Source organism: Pseudopodoces humilis, chromosome 6 (genome assembly GCF_049639895.1).
Source record: "Pseudopodoces humilis isolate 2021_Gansu_Grassland_sample_001 chromosome 6, ASM4963989v1, whole genome shotgun sequence".
In the NCBI taxonomy this organism is placed as follows: domain Eukaryota; kingdom Metazoa; phylum Chordata; class Aves; order Passeriformes; family Paridae; genus Pseudopodoces; species Pseudopodoces humilis.
The window spans coordinates 61,880,445-61,900,810 of record NC_142205.1 but is presented as its reverse complement, the minus strand read 5'-3'; the positions used below and the strand labels follow the sequence as shown (position 1 = coordinate 61,900,810).

The 20,366-nt window shown below is 40.0% G+C and overlaps 1 long non-coding RNA gene across 2 annotated transcripts; it reads right to left on the bottom strand.

The window, feature by feature from the left end:
- Window positions 1-232: 232 nt before the first annotated feature.
- On the bottom strand, window positions 233-6,781 carry LOC148184208 (uncharacterized). Of its 2 annotated transcripts, none has more exons than XR_015772821.1 (4): window positions 6,584-6,781; window positions 3,635-3,711; window positions 1,436-1,719; window positions 233-721 (listed from the first exon to the last, which is right to left on the bottom strand). It is a non-coding gene; the product is annotated as an uncharacterized LOC148184208 (long non-coding RNA). The 2 variants fall into 2 exon arrangements; XR_015772822.1 differs by lacking the exon at window positions 233-721 and adding an exon at window positions 1,095-1,219.
- Window positions 6,782-20,366: the final 13,585 nt, after the last annotated feature.

Genomic DNA, 20,366 nt, shown 5'->3' with positions numbered 1-20,366 from the left:
AGCACCTCTGCGCATCGGGTTTTATTCAGGGGTGGGCACAATTCAGGGTCCAATCAGGGATCATGGAAGGAGGAGTAAGGGGAGGAGATTACAATATCGGGGACCAATGGGGATACAAAGAGGGCGGGATAACAACATAGTAACCAATAACGTATCGAAGAAGGGATTAAATACACAGAAGGAGCTGGAAGGAGAGGTGGGGTTTACAATGATGGATGGGGGAGATGGGGCAGGGTAATGACAACTGACGGGAACTTTCAGGAAAAAGGGGAGGGGTTAACAATATTGACAACTAGGGCTAAACCATTACACAACAACAGGGTGGGGAACAAGAACGTACCAATTAATTTTAACATATACTTAACAAAATTAAATAAACGAACTGCAACACAGTACGTTTACCTTCAGCACAGCATTGCAGAAAGAAATACCTATACAAGTCTATGTGATTTAACAATGCTTACTCCAAAAGCTCATCCAGTGAAATAATCATTGACTAAACTCAGCACATAGCTGCAGAGACACTGATCATTGACTTTACATGACTATCAAGAATTGATTTTGGTTTGAATAGAAAGCAGTCCACCCTCCTTTGTCTGTTGGCTTCAGTTAGGCCCATTTTCAATAAGTAAGTTGCTCATATTGCTTTTCTCGTAAATTTCATCATTATCTTGCGCTTGTGGCATCATTTTTGTTGTGAACATCATTACATCTTAGTGAACTGTAAATGGCAAAAGAGGCTTCTTTTAGAGTACGTCAGATTTTCTAATGCAAAATTGTAATTTTCTCAAAACCTCTCTAATGTGAGTAACAAGCAAAAGTGAATTCTTCACTCTGCTTTTAAAATGAGGAACACTTATTAGCCTCCAAATGACTGTAGACCATAGGAGGAGGATCCTTCAACTTCTCTTTCCACCACCTTCTTGCATTTACAGCCAACATCTCCAGTCCCACTGCCTACCCAGTGACTCCTTTACTTTATTTTATTCCACTAGGTATTTTTCTAGGTATTTCACTAGGTATATTTCAGTAGTATTAAGAATCTTCTTATCATTTAAGTTGGAAAAGGTCTCTAAGGTCACCAGTCCAACAATCCAGCACTTCCATCTTCATCTTTAAACCATGTCACTCACTAAGTGCCACACCTAGATGTTTTCTGAACACTTCCAGGGAGGGTTCACCGTTTCCCTGGGCAGCCTGTTCCAATTCCAGTTACTTCCTGTGAAGAAATTTATCTTAATATCCAATTTAAACCTCCCTGGTACAATTTGAGGCCATTTCTTCTTGTCCTATCATGTTACCCAGGGGAAGAGACCAACTTCCTTCCACCTGGCTACAATTTTCCATTCCTCTCCCCCAAGCCTCCTTTTCTCCAGACTGAACACCCCCACCTCCCTCAGCCATTCCTCACCTATCATGTGCTCCAGACACTTACCCAGCTCCGTTGTCCTTCCCTGGGCATGTTCCAGCACCTCAGTGTCTTTCTTGAGGCAAAGAGCTCAAAATTCAACATAGAATTTGAGGTTGCAAATCCTTTAAGGCAGGGATTGGGTTTTTAATTTACAAATATAAACCAATCAACACAACAGAAATTCCTCAGACTGCTCTGTACGCAGGCACACACAGGCATCTTCTCATCCCAGTATACATGTTCCTGTGGCAACTTCCAGTGCAAGTGTTCATCCCAGCTCTTCACTGATTTGGCAGACATCTTCCCATCTATCATAGAAACACACCAAGAAAACTCGGTCAGTTCTCAAAACCCAGCTGGACCCGAGGCTATGGAAAACAAAGCCATAAAATTTCTTCTCTGGCTCTACTAATGGACCCTAACCAAAGACTTCCTCATAACATGGAAAGCTGAGCAAGACCAGCACTTCTTCACTAAAATTGGTGCAATATGCTATGTAAAGAGTGGTGACCACTAAAAGCCTGCACCACCTTCTGTCTCTTCCCTCAAATATTTTGCAAAAGGGGCTCTTTAGGCCACTGTAATTCCTGTACTTTTGAGAGGAATTACTGTTCTTTTGAGAGGACACTGTCCATACAATGTTTTCAATTAGCCACCCACTGGTGGCTGAGAGAACACATCAGCCCAAGTATGAATAACAAAATCCCCAGTGTAGAAGAAGACTCACTAAGAGCCGAGTATTTTTGCAGGCTTAGGATATGTAATTTGTCTTTTTTTTGTACTGGAAATATTCTGCACCTCTGCTAGATAACATCTCCACCTCTACCATGTTAAAATCATGACATATGCAAATGTACGGTACCCTTGCCATTCCACTGCTGGCAAGATCAGCAGCTCAGCAACTCTGGCTTTTAATTTCTCATTTACATCTTCTTTTACAAGAAACAGAAACCCTGCCTGGAGAAAGTGGATTCACTACAGTATTTCTCCTTTTCTTCTTTCAGGTATGGATCATTGGAGGCAGAGGTTAGACTGGGCTCATAAAAAGATTCAGAATATATAGAGTGTGCTCCAAGAACTGTCTTGTTTTCAACCTTTGCCCTGTTCTGAGTTAACATGAAAACTGTAGTGAATAATTTTTTAGAACTTGGAAAAGATAATGCCTAAGGCATCTCTAATCAACTCACTGGTGAGGCACATATAATTCTGCTGAGTTCTACATGGCAAGTAAGTTATGTAGAATTTTAATACAGCAATTACCATCTGCCAATTCAAGATAATGATTAGCTAATGATCCACTTAAGATGCATGTGTAAGTGCATCAATGAGTGCAAGCTACAGGAGAAAAGGCAACAGAATGAGGTGTTTGCCAGATGAACTACCCCTTCACTTCAAGGTGGATAAAAATACAGTGTATCCACTACAAAGCTTCAACAAGCTTTGTAAACAAAGCTTGTAAACAAAGCTTCAGCATCAGGTAATAGTGGCACAAGAAACACAAGAACCACCAACTGATATAAGAACTCCTAGCCTTAAACTGAATCCAGTAGTCTGACAAATAGATTGGCATAGGCATATCTTCGGGCACAGAAAACATTAATAACCAAAGAAACAAACACAGGGAGAAGTGGAAAGGAGACTTTTGGAAGGCATGAATAATTCAGGGAAAAGAGGAACTTGAAAACATGTAATTTTCCTTTTTTCTACTCGTATTTCTGACCTATCCCTTCAGTCCTCAGATTTTAAGGCATATCTGTATAATCCTTCTGGACCATAAAAGGTTCTCACAACAAAAGGTGATGTAGCTCCTCTGCTTATCTAGCATTACACAGCCCAGCTTTAAACCAGAGTCAGAAGTCACTGGCTATCTTTAAGCTTCATCTCTCTAGGAAAAGCTTTTCCCATGGTCGCTAACTCTCAGAGGAAGTAGTTGTGTATACTCTAGTGTATGTCAAGACATTGTTATGCTAGATCAAATCTATGGCAAGCTTCTCTCTAGCTACACAAAAGTATCACTATGTACTATTATTACAAAGTGATTGACAAAATTTGGCAGAAATACTTTTTTAAGGAAAAAAAATGCAAGCTACCTTTGGTGGTGAAAGAAACCCAAAACAAAATTACCCATAAAAGCATGGTAAGGCATAATTTGCTCATACTTGGTACTACTGGGCCATGGGAACATAAAAGGAATCACAGCAGAAACAACTGATTGCTACATACCTTTGATCCAGCCAAGGGAGCAGGTTTGAAAAGTCCAGCTTTCTAATGAGTTTCACACCAGCACGTATTCAGCACATCTATTCAGAAAAACAAGAGGTGACAATGAAAAACATTGTAATGTATCAGAAAACTGCAGGGTTTTCACCTAGGGGTAGATGCTGTGATAAATTTGTTTCCATTAATCCTCTCTGCTTTCGTCTTAAGAGTATGTCCACAAAATTCTGATATTTTATAAGGCATATATAAGTATATATAAAAACACAACTCCACACTACTTAAGATTAGTAGGATGACAACCACTGAACCTTTAGAAAGCATGAAAATTTCTTCCTAAGAATTCTCACTAGAAATTTCTGAATAATTAGTGGTTAAGTGAGAAATGGTGTAAAACAGAAAATGGAACAGTAGTACAAATTATAAGAAAAATCCCAAAGTCAAAGTAGTACTAAACTATAAGGCAATCACACACCAACACAAGCTGAGACAACTTAGCAGCTTACTCTTCAGGTTTTTACCAAATGACTTTGTAGAACAGATCTTCTCCTTAAAGCTTGGTTCGTCCTGTGTTTAAGGTCTACTTTAAAACCAACACACAAAACAGGCCAGCGGTGGAACTCTACAATCCAATGCATACCTTCTGTACTGCTCCTCTGCAGAAAACTGTCTGTATGTGTAGAGAATATTTTAACAGAAGGTGGCCATGATATTTTAGTAAAAGCCCGTCTGTACAAACCAGCCTTTGGTATAAGTGGCGATATTAGAGGCTAATGTCCTTGAAACTCTCTTGAAGCAGAGAGAATGAAAGAAAGCAATATCCTTGTGTATGGGATAAAAAATGTAAACCTATGTGTATTAGCCAATAGTAACCTGCTAAGCCTGCAGACACTGTATTCAGCTATTCTTTAAACTAGCAAAGATATTCACGTGAAAATGAAAATACTAATCTTAAGATGTAGAAGTGAAACTAAAGAATGCATGTACAATATTATTTAGTTATCCATAAATATAATCAGTGATCCTGTAGCACCTTAATTTTGATTTTCAGTATATTTAAATATGTGATGGACAAAGAACTGCTAACAGCAAAGTTGGAAGAGGTAGAAATGCTTCCTCCTGGAACACAAATCTTGACCTGATATGCAGTGATAGGCAATTTCCAGAAAAAGCAGCCAAGTATGGATCATTTGTCATGGGAAAGTGAGGAACATACCATAATATGCTTCAACCTTTTAAAATGTCCATCTCCATGCTTACTCATACATATTGAGAAACCGCTCAGGCTATTCACAGAAGTATAGTGAATGCCGTTTATTTCTATCTTTAGCACACCTTTTATAGGGTTTTACAGTGTCTGCCTGAGCAGTTTCCCAATATGTATGAGTAAGCATGGGGGTTTTCAGTCTTCTTTTGGTGGCCTTTTGGCGAAGGCTTCTCCTCTTCCTCATTGTCCTCTGGATAACCTTACAGGTTTGCATGTGCATACTAAGCGTTGTGTTATGTAAGTCTACTAATTAGTCTGATACTTACTGATTTTTAGGCCTGATGCCTAAAGTCGTTCTAATTTTGTCCATCTCAAGGCCGTGTTCATCTTGGGACATCACTTATCTTCCAAACTACATCCTGTACCTCAATTTTAACATGTAACATCTGTAAAGGGGTGCATCTGCCTTGTAACACTGATTCTTTTGATTGCTTCTAATAATAACTTTAATAACAGTTACAATTTAGTTAGCACAAATCAATTCCATTTATTACACTAGGATGGATTTTCTTTTCCCCTTATTAGTTTCATGGCCAGGCTGCTGTGGTAATTGAGAATTCATCTTCTTTTGACATTCATAAAACTCTTTGTTTATTGTTCAAACTGAGTTTTGTTTCCATTATCCAGTTCATTTTACAGATTTTGATCTATTAGCAGCCTGGAGAGCCTTGTTTAATTCTTCTACATGTTAGGATCAAAGAAGAGAACTACTTAAAAAGGAAAATTGGGAGTAAAAAGAAGGTTCAAGATGGGAGGGTTGGGAAGGGTGGAAGCAGCACAACAACAATAATCACCATTAAACACATATTTCATCAGCAAGCAGTGTTATTGAGGTATTATTCCAAAGAGGATTCTCTTACCCCAGTAGTTCTGCCTTTCCTTACTTGGTCTGGAAGATAGTTTCTAACTGTATTTTCACAAGGCACTTGCAGATCTAAATTTCCTGTGTAATAACTTCAGGTTGTATTGTGACCAATAAGAATCGTCACATTACAGATCTGTCTAAAATCAGAAATTATTTATGCCAGACTCCCCTCTTTCCCCCATTTTCACTGAAAAATTTGCCCCAGTTTACAGTGTTACAAGACTAAATGCTTATGTGCAAAGACAGAAAATAATGTTGGAGCCAGGGAAGCAATAGATTTGCAGGTTTTATTTGACTATGATACAATTAATTTGAAAACCGGCATAAAATTACACATTATTTCTCTGAAAACTAAATAAAGTTATTTGCTTTGACTGCACAAAGGCACAAATGATCATGCTGGCCAAGGACTTAAACCCCCTCAGTGGCAGACAATTGTTCTTGGCCATACTTAACTATTGCATAGATATAAGGTGACTTCTGTCCTTTGTTCTGTACCATAACTTTTGTATTTTTATCAGCTCAAGCAGCTGACATTTTTTAAGACAGATTTGATACAACATGGAACCGAAGAACCCATAAACAACTTCTCAAAACATTGTTGTGATACTTTCATCCTTGTTCACTCACACATCCTAAAAAAAAGGACTTTTTTCAGTAGATTTCTCTGACGAAAATAAAGAGCGAATGTAGCGGTATTTTATCTGAGAACTATTTACTGATAAAGAAGGGTAAGTGTTCCTACCGAAGTGGGACAGAAAAGAGAGCCAAGAGGGGAAAAGAGAGACTGAAAAAGAAACAGAAGACTGAGACAGATGGTTACCGCTGCACCCCGGCCTCTCTGTTAGCGTCGGCTCGGCAGATGGAGCATGTGTGTCGCAAGCTACGATGTGTCTGCGTGGCTCCTGTAGCGGGCTGGCGCGATTTCCAAACCGTGGGCGGCTGTATGTCCCTGCCTTCCCGGAGAACAGGTTGCTGTGGTCGCGGGCGCAGTCCTGGAACAGCTGCGGGTTGCCAAAGTCGGGGCGCGGCGGCTGCGGGCCACTGCCGGAGGCGCTGCTGCAGGCTGGTGCTGCTGCGGTGCTGGCAGCGGGGCTGCTACCGCAGGCAATGCAGGAAACGTGTCGGTGGCAGTGACGGCGGCAGCTGGTGCAGCCAGCGTCGGCTCAGTCGGGGAAACAGCATCGTACTGGGCTGTCACGGCGACAAGCTCCCTCAGGGAAGCAGGACTGCAGAGAGGGAAAGGCGAGGGGAGGAAGGAGGCCGAGCGGACCCTTCGGATGAGTCCCTACTCCCTCCAAGAAACCCCCAAAAAATGGCGCTCAGTTGAGTCACAGTGTGGTTTTTACTTGCCGAGGCTTCTTCCATAGCCCAATTCGGTGGGCATTTTTCCCAGGCATCCGGGGCTCTGCTTTTATGGCAAGTGGGGGGTCGCTTGCAGCCTGAACATGGAAGCTTTTTCTGCCTTGATTGACACTTCAGGAGGAGTCTCCAAGGGGACTCCAAGGGCTACCAGCAAGTTTACAGAGCCTATAGGAATCTTTCACTTCATGTATTGTCGCTCAGGAAACACAGCTTCTGAGCTTACTGACGTAGTTTTCTAAAGACTTTCCCAGGACAGTAACTGTAAACATAGATATGTGTACATTCTTTCTAATACCTGTCTTGTGATGGACATCTGTCACGGCCAGTGTAGTTGGGAAAGTGTTATCCTGACCATCCAATCCCTGGCCGTGGTCAGAAACCTATAAATTGTGAGAGAAGAAATAAAGCTCTCTTTTCCTTTCACCACACCTCCAGCTGTGTCCGTGTGACCTATTGGTCTCCAGCAGCAACAATGTATAACATGTTGAGGTATAAATAAAAATCAGATTGGTCCCTCTCACAGGTGTAGGTGTCTACTGCAGTTAAGTACCCGAATCACTTCTATTTAACCTCTTTTACTGCCTGTAAACTATAAGCTTGCAAAAACATTCCTTGTGGCAGTACTACTGATACTGCATTCTTCATTACAGTCCATTGGCACTGGGGCACTCAATATATCGTCTTAGAAAAACGTGAGATTTCCTCCTCGTGCCCTTGTATAATGCAACATACCAAAAAGGCAGCAGATCTCAGTAGATGGAGGCGAGACTGACCTCTAGGTTGAATGTATTTGTTTCTCGATTTTATGTATTTAATGGACAAGACTGGGACAGATCTCATTGCAAAGTGGAGCAAGGCATAATTTAAAGAATCAGAATGCAACTTCCATGGCCATGGTCCAACTGTATCCAAACCCCAACAAAAGAGAATCCAGGCACATGGACTAGACAGCTGTTGTGGCATGTTCCCTCAGGCATTTGGAAAGGGGATCCATGACTCCAAGGCACACTGGACTCAGACCCTCAGTGGGAATGAGGTACAAAAGTTTTATTTGCCAACCAAATAACAATACAGAAAGCACAGTACTAGGAGCGTGGCTCTATCCTAGGGGCTCATGCACAAAATGGTGTCTCTGGCATTTATACACCTGCATGAGCTACATGAATATTTATGATCAGCATACATATTTTTTTACATATTTTTTGACTCCGCCCAAAGTCTGCCAGTTGACCCTCCTCCATCATCTGTTGGTGGAGACCTTCTTACAACTTGATTGGAGGTGAGGTGAGGTGTTAGCATGCCAATGGCAAGCTTCCCCCATCCCCAGCCATCCCATGCAAGGGGCACATATACACACCCTTGCCACACTACAAGTTAAATTGTCTCTGACAACATTGACAACCAGAGTTGTCTGATGGAAACAACATGGATGAGGTAAGAGAGGATTAAAGAGGTCCAAAAAGGGGTCCAAAACCAAACTAAAACAACAGAGTCACATATTGAAAGAACTTTAAACCTTAATAAACCTCTTTAACACCAAAAATCATCTGTGAGATGATTTTTACCTCATTTACCTCAATTACCTCATGACCCATCCATAACACCCAACAAAAGGGAATCCAAGCAGCTGGACTAGACAGCAGTTGTGGCAGGTTCCCCCAGGCATGTGGAAAGGGGATCCATGAGTCCAAGGCACACTGGAGAGTTCCTCTGCAAGTCATCTACATGCCACTGCTTATAACATCCAAAGTTAATTTTTGGCCCAGAATTAACTGTCATTCCTGTGAAGAGTGAGGAAGAAATAAGAAGAAAGAAAAATTAGAATTTAGAAAACAGAATTATTTTATCTAACTATTGAAGTTTCAGGAGGATCTGGCAAAAATTACCAGCAAAGGCACTTGCTTGAATGTTATAATTAGTTATTGTAATACTTGGATTTCTGCTACAATTTATCTGTTTTAGTTATAAGATTGTAATTGTTTACATTAATTATTGTAGGTTTTTAATTGTATATATGGAAAATTTATAATAGCTTACTGGCTATGCAGGCCAGTGGGCTGATTAACAAAGAACCTGCAACTCTCCTTTGGAGGGAAAGTTCCTAGATGAGCTCCTTTTGTTGGGGCAAAAAAAGGAGTTGCCCCCAGCATGCCTTGCAGCCCATGTAAATTTTATGTACCCCATTGGTCCTTCCCCTTTGCTCCTCCCCTGAACCCTCAGTTGACTAGTCCTGATGTTCCTATATAAACCTCTGTTTCCCTCTGACTACTTGGAGTCTTTTGTCCTGACACCTTTGTGGTAGCTAGAGTTCTCCTTGTTTGTGGACCAAGAGTGCCAGAACATCACTCTAGGCTCCTGTTCCTCTTTCCATGTTGCCTGGATGTTGCTGGAAGAGCTGCAGTCACTCAGCCGTGTTTTTCAGGGCTCAAAGCTGAGATCATTCTGGCAGGGCACGGAGAGTCTGTGTACCTGAGAGTGTCCTTCTAAGCATGCTTCTCTGGGAAGGCTGCAGCATCCAGACCACTGCCCAGGCCATGACAACTGGCAACCATAAAATGGGGAAGCAAGGTCTATGGTAGAAGCTCACTTGTAAACACGAATTTTAAGGTATGCTGGGCACTGCAAATTGTATAATCAAAATAGCCTAAGCAAGTAGCAGAAAAACTCCAAAAGAAGTACCAGGCTCCAAGAGGCATCAGAAGAGAACATCATGAGACCACCCTAAACTGCTGACGTCTGCAGAGCAGGATTGTGGTTAGCGGCCTAAAATAAGAAATTTGCGAAGTCATCCTGAATAATGATTATTGAAAGTATAAAAGGACCACTTGTTAAGGAAGTGTGTGTTCTGGCCTTTGCCAGGCACCCAGGCCCGCAATTTTTGCTTTATGTGTATGCATCCTTTATAATCGTTTATTAAGGTCTTCAAAATTTAAGAGGAGTGGGCTGTGTTTCTCCCATTGAATTACAAAGAACATCAGTGAAATAGAATTGTTAAGCTTCCAAAATTGCTTTCATTCCATCTACGCCAAAGAAAACACATGGTGCTCAACACTTCTAATTTTCAATCACAGTTAGCCTACCTTGATCCCATAGTCTATTATTATTTTTTATTTCATTTTTTCCTTCTCACTGTACCAAGCAGATATATTAGTTCTCCATTTTTAACATGCCTTCATCCTGCGTGATCTAGATTCCAAAGGCCAAACTGAGAACTTCTATTACAAGTACCAGTTGGATCTTCTTACTGCTTCTATTAACAGAGAACAGTTGATCATTCGTTAGTGATGTGTTTTCAGCTTGAGACCCTGCTGCTGTTTTTCATCTAAGAGGCAATTCAACCTCTTAGACATTTTCATGCCTCTTTTATTTTGGCCTCTTAGACTTCTTTTACGTTGCCCAGAGCCAAAAGGTCAATACACTGGAGCTGCATTATAACACAAGTAAGACAGATGCAAATCTTATTCCACAGCTTTCATACACGCTGAAAGACTTCCCCACAGCATTTTTCTTTAGGTGGAACGATTTATGACCAATCCATATACATGCTTTCAAAGACAGTGAAGGGAAAGACAGACCAAATATTCTGTTTACAGAATAAGAGTGTATTCAGAAATAGCTATTATAGTAATTAATGTTCACTTATCCTGTAGGCGTAGATGTAATACACATGAAAATCAGGGTTACTAGTCAGGGTTTGTATCAAATTATTTTTAATACCATGCCTTCGTGGTCCATTTTTTATATAACTCTGGCTGTAGGCCTGGTTTTACTTAAGAAGAGCACAAAATTGTTAGCAGTTAAAAAGAGGTATTATACTTTAAAAGATGGGAAACAAAGAAAGGCCAACATTTTCAAGCAAGCCTTGAATGTTGAACCTGTGAATGTTCATATTCACAGCTTACGGCTCCTCAGGCTACTACTTCTCCTGGTTTCATGTCCATTCTGAATTTCCCAAAAACATATTAATTATATGTCAACATTTAAGTTTAGATGACTAACAGCACATCACATAAGGTAGTGTTGGATTGCACGAAATAGAAATTCCCCTGAGTTTCCTCAGGGAGAAAAAGAAATCTAAAGACTGAATTAAAATCTTTAGAGAAACTTGAACATGTTAAACCATAAGTATAAAGTAAAAGTTTTAGTTTTAAGTAAGTTTTAATATAGCTTAAATACCTTAAGTGCCTGTGTTAACTAGTGAAAAGCCATACTATCCAGTTTAAAGTTCAGTGATAATACCCTTCACAGGTTCAACTTAACTCTAGACATAATGAAAATATAGTTTACATTTTCAGATAGAACAGATAGAATTACTCACATAGCAGATAATACCCTATACGTAAGATTTAGGTAAAGAGAATATTGCTTTCGCATGTTAGAATTAAGTTTGGATTAGTGTAAAAAATGTTGTTTTAGAAACATGTTTTTAGTTGATTGGATGATTTATGAATTTAATCCCCTGTACTGGGGATCAGAATCCCACCTTCATTCTCCATCTTCACCTTCATCCTTACACCTTCATCCACCCATCGATCCATCGCTCCAGCGGACCAAGGAAGGGCAGCAGCTCCATCATCACCAAATGCTTCTATGGCCTGGGACAACAGAACTCCACACCGAAAAGCCACTGCCCCAGATATCAGGACCTTGTGCCCGTGAGCTGCTGCTCAGAGCTCTGGACTTTGCACCAAAACTTTTAGTAAGGACTTTAATTTTCTAAACATTTTGCCTTTGAGACTGATGCTTTTATACAATAAAAACCTTTCTAGCAAACATCAACTCTCTCTCTTTGAGACCTGGAAATATTATCAGAATCACCACTGAAACTCGACAAGGTAGAATTAATTATATTCAACTATATATTGTATCATAGGTTCTGCTAAACAGATGGCAGAGGAAAAGGCATTTTGAGTGCCATGGCCATTTAACATTTTTCACATATCTACCTTTAAAATGAAATCAGTTGTGTCCCTGACATTCATCCTTTTTTTCACTGCTTGGAAATGGAGTGTAGCCATTTATTCACATGTAGACACACATCAGAGGGTCTACATTTGAGCAAATGAATCCCAGCCAAAATGGTAAAATTCCACTGCTCCACAGAGGGCTGGGTCAATGTGAGGTCCCTGAGCTGGCAGTGACCAAGCTGTACAGAGAACCATAGAGCAAAATTAGTCAGGAACACAAGAGTGGCAGAGCGCTGCACTCAAGACAGTAAATTCTGCTTTCCAGACAGTTCTGCTGAAGCCATCTCCACAAGGAATGCTTCTCCAGATAAAAAAATGGCATCATATTCCCATTTGTTGAATATAAACAATCCAAAACCATTTAGCTTCAAGTGAGGCCCAGTAATACACTATTTATAGTGACTAATTGCTGCCAGAATGCTTTTAGGCATATAGTCAAATTTCAATTATATTTTAAACGTCTAGGGGAAAAAGGTTATTATTCACAACTAAAAAATATTATTCACTAAAAAAATATTCAACAATAAAAAGTAGATAAATTTTCATTAAAATGTAGAATTGGATTTTAAAAACCTGGAACAAAGCTTGTATTTCAGTATGTCTGGGTAGTTAAGGGTAAATATTTTTTTCATTTTTTTAAGAATCTTGGCAGCTTGTTAACTTCATAACTATAGATCATTATACTTCATTTCTAAAATAGAGGTCTGCAATCCTACATACCACTTTATGAAAACACAGGTTAGTTCACAAGACCTCACATTTAAAGGCTTCAGTAAAGAATAAAAAAAATCTACCAAAAACTTTCCTGCTATAAAGGTCCCAATTAATAAATATTGAAAAGTAACAAATCACCCTCTAACAGTATATAATTAAAACCTTTCAAATAAAAGGATTACTTAACCATTTGAGAAAGGAACTGCTGTTATGTTTGGTTGTGATTTCAAAGGAAAATATTTTGAAATTTGTTACTTCTACAGAAAATGTTTTGCTGATGTTCTCTCTCTGACATTTATGAGATTCATTTCCATCTCCTTTAGGCACTAATGCATATAGGAATTAAGTTATTAAGAAAGACTTACTTGAGGATCATTACTGCAGATCTTATTTTTTTCTTTTTTTAAGAAGTACCTGACATTTGAGGTTAAAATTCAATAACAGGTGAGAAAAAACAGTTCTCTGCATTTGTTTCCTCTATTTAAGGGTGTATCCATTTCCAGGAATATATTTTGGATGTAACTTCATGTGAAATCAGAATGCATGTACTTTGAGAGTACTGTAACAAACTGTAACAAATTCATTGGAAGTTAAAATCCCTTCGGAAGTTCATCACTCTTGCAGTTATGTCAAGACTTTCCTCAGAAAATTAACTTCATGTCAGTAGTTTCCAAAGCAAGTGTTGATCACTCTGCAAACAGTACTACATCTATAGCAACTGCCAGTCCTGTAAATTTATCCTTGGGCATCAGAACTCAAACATACAAGTCATGTATTTTGTTCCCAGAACACCACCACGGATTGAACATTCTTGTTGTGTCCTGAGGAAGGACACAGTTGTCCTCATCAAGGTCTGACGTCACACATCATATAATGCCTGATCCTTCAGATGTCCACTAGGATTGACTACTTCTATGTGTAAGGATTAAATTTCAAGAAGTAATGAGAAATGGGGGAGAATAATGGGATGAATTGGAGAACAGGAAAATGCATTAAACTTCCTGCCCATAGCCTACATGCTCAGCAGGGGCTGGCTGTCTTCATTTTGCTTAGTTCATTCTGCTCTCACAGAGGAGCTGGGCGTGACCACACTTACAGACTTGTATGGTCCCTTCTGGAAGTGTACTCCTTCAGCTATTAAATACCATAGCTAAGTATAACATTTGTTCTGGGAAAAAAACCTCACCTGGCAGGAGCAGCAATTTTACTTCTTTATAGATCTCATGACTTTATAATTATCAGAGCTATAGCAAACAAACTCCTGCCCTACAACACAAGGCACCCAACATGTCATTGCTCAGCAAAACACTCAGGGTTAGGAACATTATAAACAAATAAATGCATAGTTCTATAACAGCTTTAGCTCATCTACTTTAGAATTAATCATATATTACTCATTTGTTTTGTATCTGCAAGCATTGCAGGGGGATAAAGAATATCGTCTATAGAAAATTAAGGTCATTAGAAACCTGAAAATTCTTTTAGACAAGAAATTTTATTTTATTGCAGCTGTTTCACATGTGGGATTTTCTTTCTTACATGAACAATACATGATAGAATAGTTTTCTTAAAATTAAAGAAATCAATTACTCTTATCCGTAGTTATATGATCTTCTCAATTTCTTTAAAATATGGATGATCGGCCTAAGATGTAGTTCAGTATGTCCAACTTATGGACCATATTTTATAATAGGATCCATTCAAACCCAGGAAACATTAAAAAAAAAAGCAAATATTTGTCTGTTTCTGTTCCTTCTGTCTTAATTTTCTGAACTTGCCGCATCTATAAAAGGTAAGAAGCTAGAAAATACAGCAGGTGAATTTTTTTATAATTATAATAGGAAATATGCCGCAGCAAGTCAAGCATTAAGCACTTTATGGATTTTCTTTTTCTTTAGGTAATTCCATTGCTCTGGAGTACACAGAGGATTTTGGTTTTATTAAGAAGAGCAATTAATTTTGCTGTTTGGATCACTGATGACATATTATCAAGTTTGATGATTTTGTTATTATTTATGTATCTTTTATTGCCCATTAATACCTTCAAGAAAACAGAGTTCAAATAATTTAACATCTTATTTTAATAGAGGAACAATGTCATTGCCTAATCAGGACTACATAGATACAAACATCTGAGCGAAATTTTTCCAAACTTCTAAAACAGGGTTTAGTTGAAAGATGATCAAAGTTTTGACATACTTCTCCTTTTACCAGTATGTTCTTAATAAGGCACATAACAGGACTGCCACCTGGCCAGCACATTTTTGAGATGGGCATGGTATCTGCATGCAGCAAAAGCTTCTAGTCAGTGAGTGACAGCAGATATTGCAGCCACTCATCCCTAAAGTAAACACATTTTCAGTTAATACCTGCAAATGCTCTGCTAACAGGAACTTCCAAAATCCGTATTATAATGGCTTCAACATGCTTTATTGATCCATTTTATTTCTTTATTGGAACATGGTTAGAAGCAGCTGGTATGTTTTATATAATGCCCTGACTTTCCTCTAAGCTTGGCAAAATCTCAGGCACAGCTGAAAGTCTGGATGTCACATTAGAACAGAGTTTGAAAAGGCTTTTGAAAAATAGTTCTCTGGCTAAAGGCCACTGAATGCTGTTTAAATTAGATAAAGGGACTGGGAATTAAGATTATTCATCTTTGTCTGTTTTCCTGCTTCACAGAATGTGAGAACAATTAATGAGGCCAAGAGTTTATAGTATTTATTGGTTCAAAGTGCTTAGCAGAAATACCCATTTTATTTCCAAGACACCACAACAGACTGAACAGGTTTGCTGTTCTGCCTGCACAGGATATCATCTTTGAAAAATCTTCATGATTTTTGAAAGCACTATGTTCCCAACTTCTTTCCTGAAGAAAACAAACACAATCCAAATTTCTCCTGCTTGATTATCTTGGAATCATAGAATAGCTTGGGTTAGAAGAGAGTTTTAAAGGTCACCTGTTGTGGTGCATCTAAAAATCATGGTATGTCCCTAAGGAAAAAGTCACCCTCAGTCTGTGTAATGTAAGTCCCTACCTGAAAACCTTTTCCTTTCCCTTCCCATTGGCTGTAACTTCCCTGTGTCGCCTGATCACCCCCGTCCCCTGGTATAAGAGATAAGACCCACGGCATTTCAGCCTCTTTCTTGCCCCGGATGGATGACATGCAATAAACCCGGTATTATTCCAAGCAAGTTTGGGCCTCCTGCGTCTAGATAGTTTTAGTCTGTGTTGCATCCAGAGCAGGACTCTCACCACAGGGGCTAGAACAGAGGGGTCCCCTGGGAGCAGATTGCATCAGTCACCTAGTCCAGCTTCTCAGCAATGAGCTGGGGCACCTTTCACTAGACCACGTTGCTTAATGCCCCATCCAACCTGGCCTTGAACACTTTCAGGGATGGGTCATCCACAACTTTTCTGGGAAATCTGTGCCAGTGTTTTATGACCTTCATCATAAAAATGTTTTCCAAATATCTAATCTAAGCCTGTCCTCTTTCAATTTAAAGCCCAAAGTTGGATGGCTCTGTGCACACTGCCTGGGTCTCACACTAATGTATGCGCTTGTTGGAGAAAGAGAGGCAGGAGCTGCAGAATTCAATGTTACTGTAATGCTTCCCTGGGGCACACACTCAGAATAAGAGATCAGAATGAGAAAAAGCATGAAGCACAAGAAATAACAAAGTTTCAAAGGTGATAATGAAAACATTTGGTTGACAAATTCACTTACAGCCCCTCTGTAACAGTTCTTACGGAAGAAGCTGAAAAACTCATCTGTATGACCAGGCTTTGCAGGAGTACCTCTCGCAGTTCTGCATTCTGCATCCCAAGTGATCCTTTACTCCTGAAATCCCATTTCTATACATAAAACACCTGCATGCAACATAGTTGAACCTAGTATGTAGTCTAAACGTATCTTAAATAAAATCCTGAAGTATGCAAACAGATACATTTAATCAGGTAAATAAATTTCTATCTTACTTGAATTTGGGAAGTTGATCAAGAAAAATACAAACATAATTAACAAATGTTAGCAACTTCTTTACCAATACAGACCTTGTCTGTGACTGAAATTTCTCAGATGCTGGCAAGACTTTTCAGATGATCAGGATTTCTCAGCCCGTAATCTGCAAGACATCCAGAAATCATTAATTTATCACTTTTAATAAAACAACATAGAGACTCCTACAGATAAAAGCAAGACACCAAACAAACTCAAATTACAGTTAAATTTTTAAAGTTAAAGTTAAGTGTACAGAGTCCAGAACAGACTGCAAATTTTTGTCCATGACAGCTGATCCTTAGATTGAGTACTGGGATACCTTAAAACTGGGTGACCAGGCCAACCTTGTAGCATTTGGATGGCTCACTGGTGCCTGCAGCTGAATGAGCACTGTCTTTAAGATATGAACAGGGAAAAGATTTCCTGAAACACATTAGAAAACTGCAGTGCCAACGCAGTAAGGTGGGGAATATGTCAGAAAAACTGAAAAAGCAGAAAGGAAAAGCATTTCAAACTACAGCCCTTCGTCTCCATATGGTGAGGGCTGGAGAAAGCACTGCAGAGCTCAGGCTCATTTGATAGGAAGGGTTTGCTTTTGCAGTAAGCAAATATAGTCTGTGCCCATATGTCAAGCAAAGCTAGAACCTTTGATCCTGTAAACCTCAACATCACTGAGAACAATGAGCAGCAACTCCTCGGTCCAGGAAGGACATTTTAATGAGGTTTAATGATTTTAACGTGTGACCACAGGGCTCTGGCAGACATGCAACAGCCGACGAAAATTAGATAGCTGAAGCTGCTGCCACTCCCTGCCTTTCTCCCCCACCTGCTTAACAGATGCTGCTGCCTCAAGGCAGGGATGTCTGATCCAATCATGAATCAACTCCTAACTCATCCTACTTCAGCATATTAAAGTAACCTGACATCAAAGTCAGTTGACAAAGTTGGTATGGAGCACATATAGGCAGTAACAGACCTAGCAATGTGATGCAAATTCACCTCTGCATTCCTTACAAAGCCTGAGCTGACATCTGAAAGAGAAGAAAGGTAGCAGTTCATCCTGGAAGCAAGCCCCAGCAGAAGGGAGCGGTTTGGCTCTTTATCTACCTGCAAATTTCTTCCAGGCTTCAAATAGATCAGCAGTTTGGGGAAGAATTCACAGGCACAGAGAGATTTAAGTTCTACAGAGATGTGAGATGCTGAGTCCTTCCTTTAAGCACAAACTCAGCCCTAAACATGTGTCCTTTTATACTATAATTCTGTGTTTTAGTGGGTTGCCACGGCTAATCAGAAATAATAAATGTAATGCTTACTAATTGATATCCACGCATCACCTAGAGGTCCAATAACCACCTTCTAGATAAGTTATTTTTGCATTATATTTCAACTATAAATTCACAGATTATTTAAATTATTATGAGGACATTTAAAATACTTGCTTCAGTAGGGGTTTGTTTTTCAATTTGAGTTTGTGAGTGTGTACATGAGGTCTTCTTTATGCATCCAAGAGTTTGGTCAAAGTTTGCATGATAATATGCACAGTTTCCTCTGCCTGTATTGACTACTAACTCCTCCTTCAGCACAGACCCTTCTTTTAGTCTTTCCTTTCTAATCATTGCCCATGGGACTGTATTTTTATAAGTAGCTTCCTTCAGGAGTCAGCCTGGACAGTTAGAGACAGGATACTGCCAGAAAACTAATCAATAATACAATGTAATTAAATTGGCACTCAGGGTGCTTTATATTTAAATCTAATTGAAAAACTAAAACCACAAAGGTTAGAGGATGTGGATCTAGCAATGTCTGTATAAATCCTAAACAGATCCAACATCATTATGAAAATATACCCAAATGAACATTAATGTATAGAAAACAGCTAAAGAAGCTGTGCTTCATGTCTGGAAAGTTTTCCAGACTGAGTTTTGCAACTTCTTCTCTGAGCTCCTATTTCGGGCTTGAATGGCCAGACTTTGGAAGAGGGCAGACTACAGGGGTGGCTTTCTGTGAGAAGTTGCAGAGGCTTTCCCCATGTCTGACAGAAACAGTGCCAGCTGGCTCCAGGATAATTCTATGACTGGGAGAGGAGGGGAAGGGAGCTGTAAGAGGGACAGCTCTGAAGACACCAAAGTCAGTGAAGGAGGAGGAGCAGGAGGTTCTCCAGGTACCAGAGCTGGTAGAGCACCACAGGCTGCTCCTGTGGTGCAGCCATGGTGAAGCAGCTGTGCCCCTGCAGCCCATGGAGGTCCACGGGGATGCAGAGATCCACCTGCAGCTTGTGGAGGAGACCAGGGCGAAGCAGGTGGATAACCAAAGAATGCTGGTGACCCCATGGGAAGCTTGTGTCAGAGTAGATTTCTATGGGCCCATGGACAGAGGAGCCCACATTAGAGCAGATCTTCTGGTGGGACTTGTGACTCTGTGGAGGACCTGCGCTGAGTAGCCGGTTCCTGAAGGACTTCACCCCATGGAAGAGTGACCCACATTGGAACAGTTAGTGAAGAACTAGCCCATGGGAAGAGCTCACTTTGGAGAAGTTCATGGAGAACACTTTCCCATGGGAGGGACACAGGGCAAGGACTCCTATCCCTGAGCAGCAGCAGGAAGAATGTGTGATGAGCAGACCATAGCCCCTACTCCTTGTCTCCCTGCTCAGCTTGTAGGGGAGGAGGCAGAGCATGGGGAGAAAGGAGGGTTGGGGGGAGGATGTTTTTAAGATTTTATTTCTCATTGTCCTGGTCTGATTTGATTGGTAATAAATGCAACTAATTTCCCCAAGTCAAGTCTGTATTGCCTGTCACAGTAATCAGTGATTGATTTCTCCTTGTCTTTATCTCAGCTCATGAATCCTTTGTTATATTTTCTATCCTCTCTTGAGTTGTGGAGGGGACCTGTTGTCCAGCCAAAGTCAACCCACTACACTCCTTTGACACTGGTAGCTCTTGGGAACCACACTGAGTTTGACTGACCACTGCCTTGTGAAACATTTCAGCACCTGAAACAGGTTGATGTGGAACAAATAAAAACTTCTTCACTTCCATCCTGCCTGAAAACTCCCTGTGCTTTTAAATGGGTGAGTTGCAGCCATTCTCCCAGAATTTCTACTCCCAGGCCCAAGGAGGTGTCAATAGTTCCCTTGAACTCTATAAAGAAACTTTAGACTCACTTCTGTCTCAGTATGAATCAAACTGAAAAAATAGTTTTGTAGCTATCCCAGGCACTGTATCCCTGCTGAGCTCTAACAGGAATATTCTGAAGGCAAGATGCTCTTCTTAACTCATATCTATCTGAGTAACAGCCAAAAAAGTAACCCTAGACTTCAAACAAAGCTTGGGGGAAGCATTAGGAAAGGAACATCATCCAGCAAAACTAGGATAATCCTGCAATTATTATTCTGATCTGGAATTTCCAGCAGGTTGACAGCTACCTTTCAAAAAACACTGTTGAATCAGGTAGTCATCTGCTTCCTAAAGAGAAAGAAAAAAAAAACAAACCTCAACAAGCTATGCTTAGATGCAATGGCACGAGAAAATTTCTAGCTGTCATCACCAAATATTTCTCC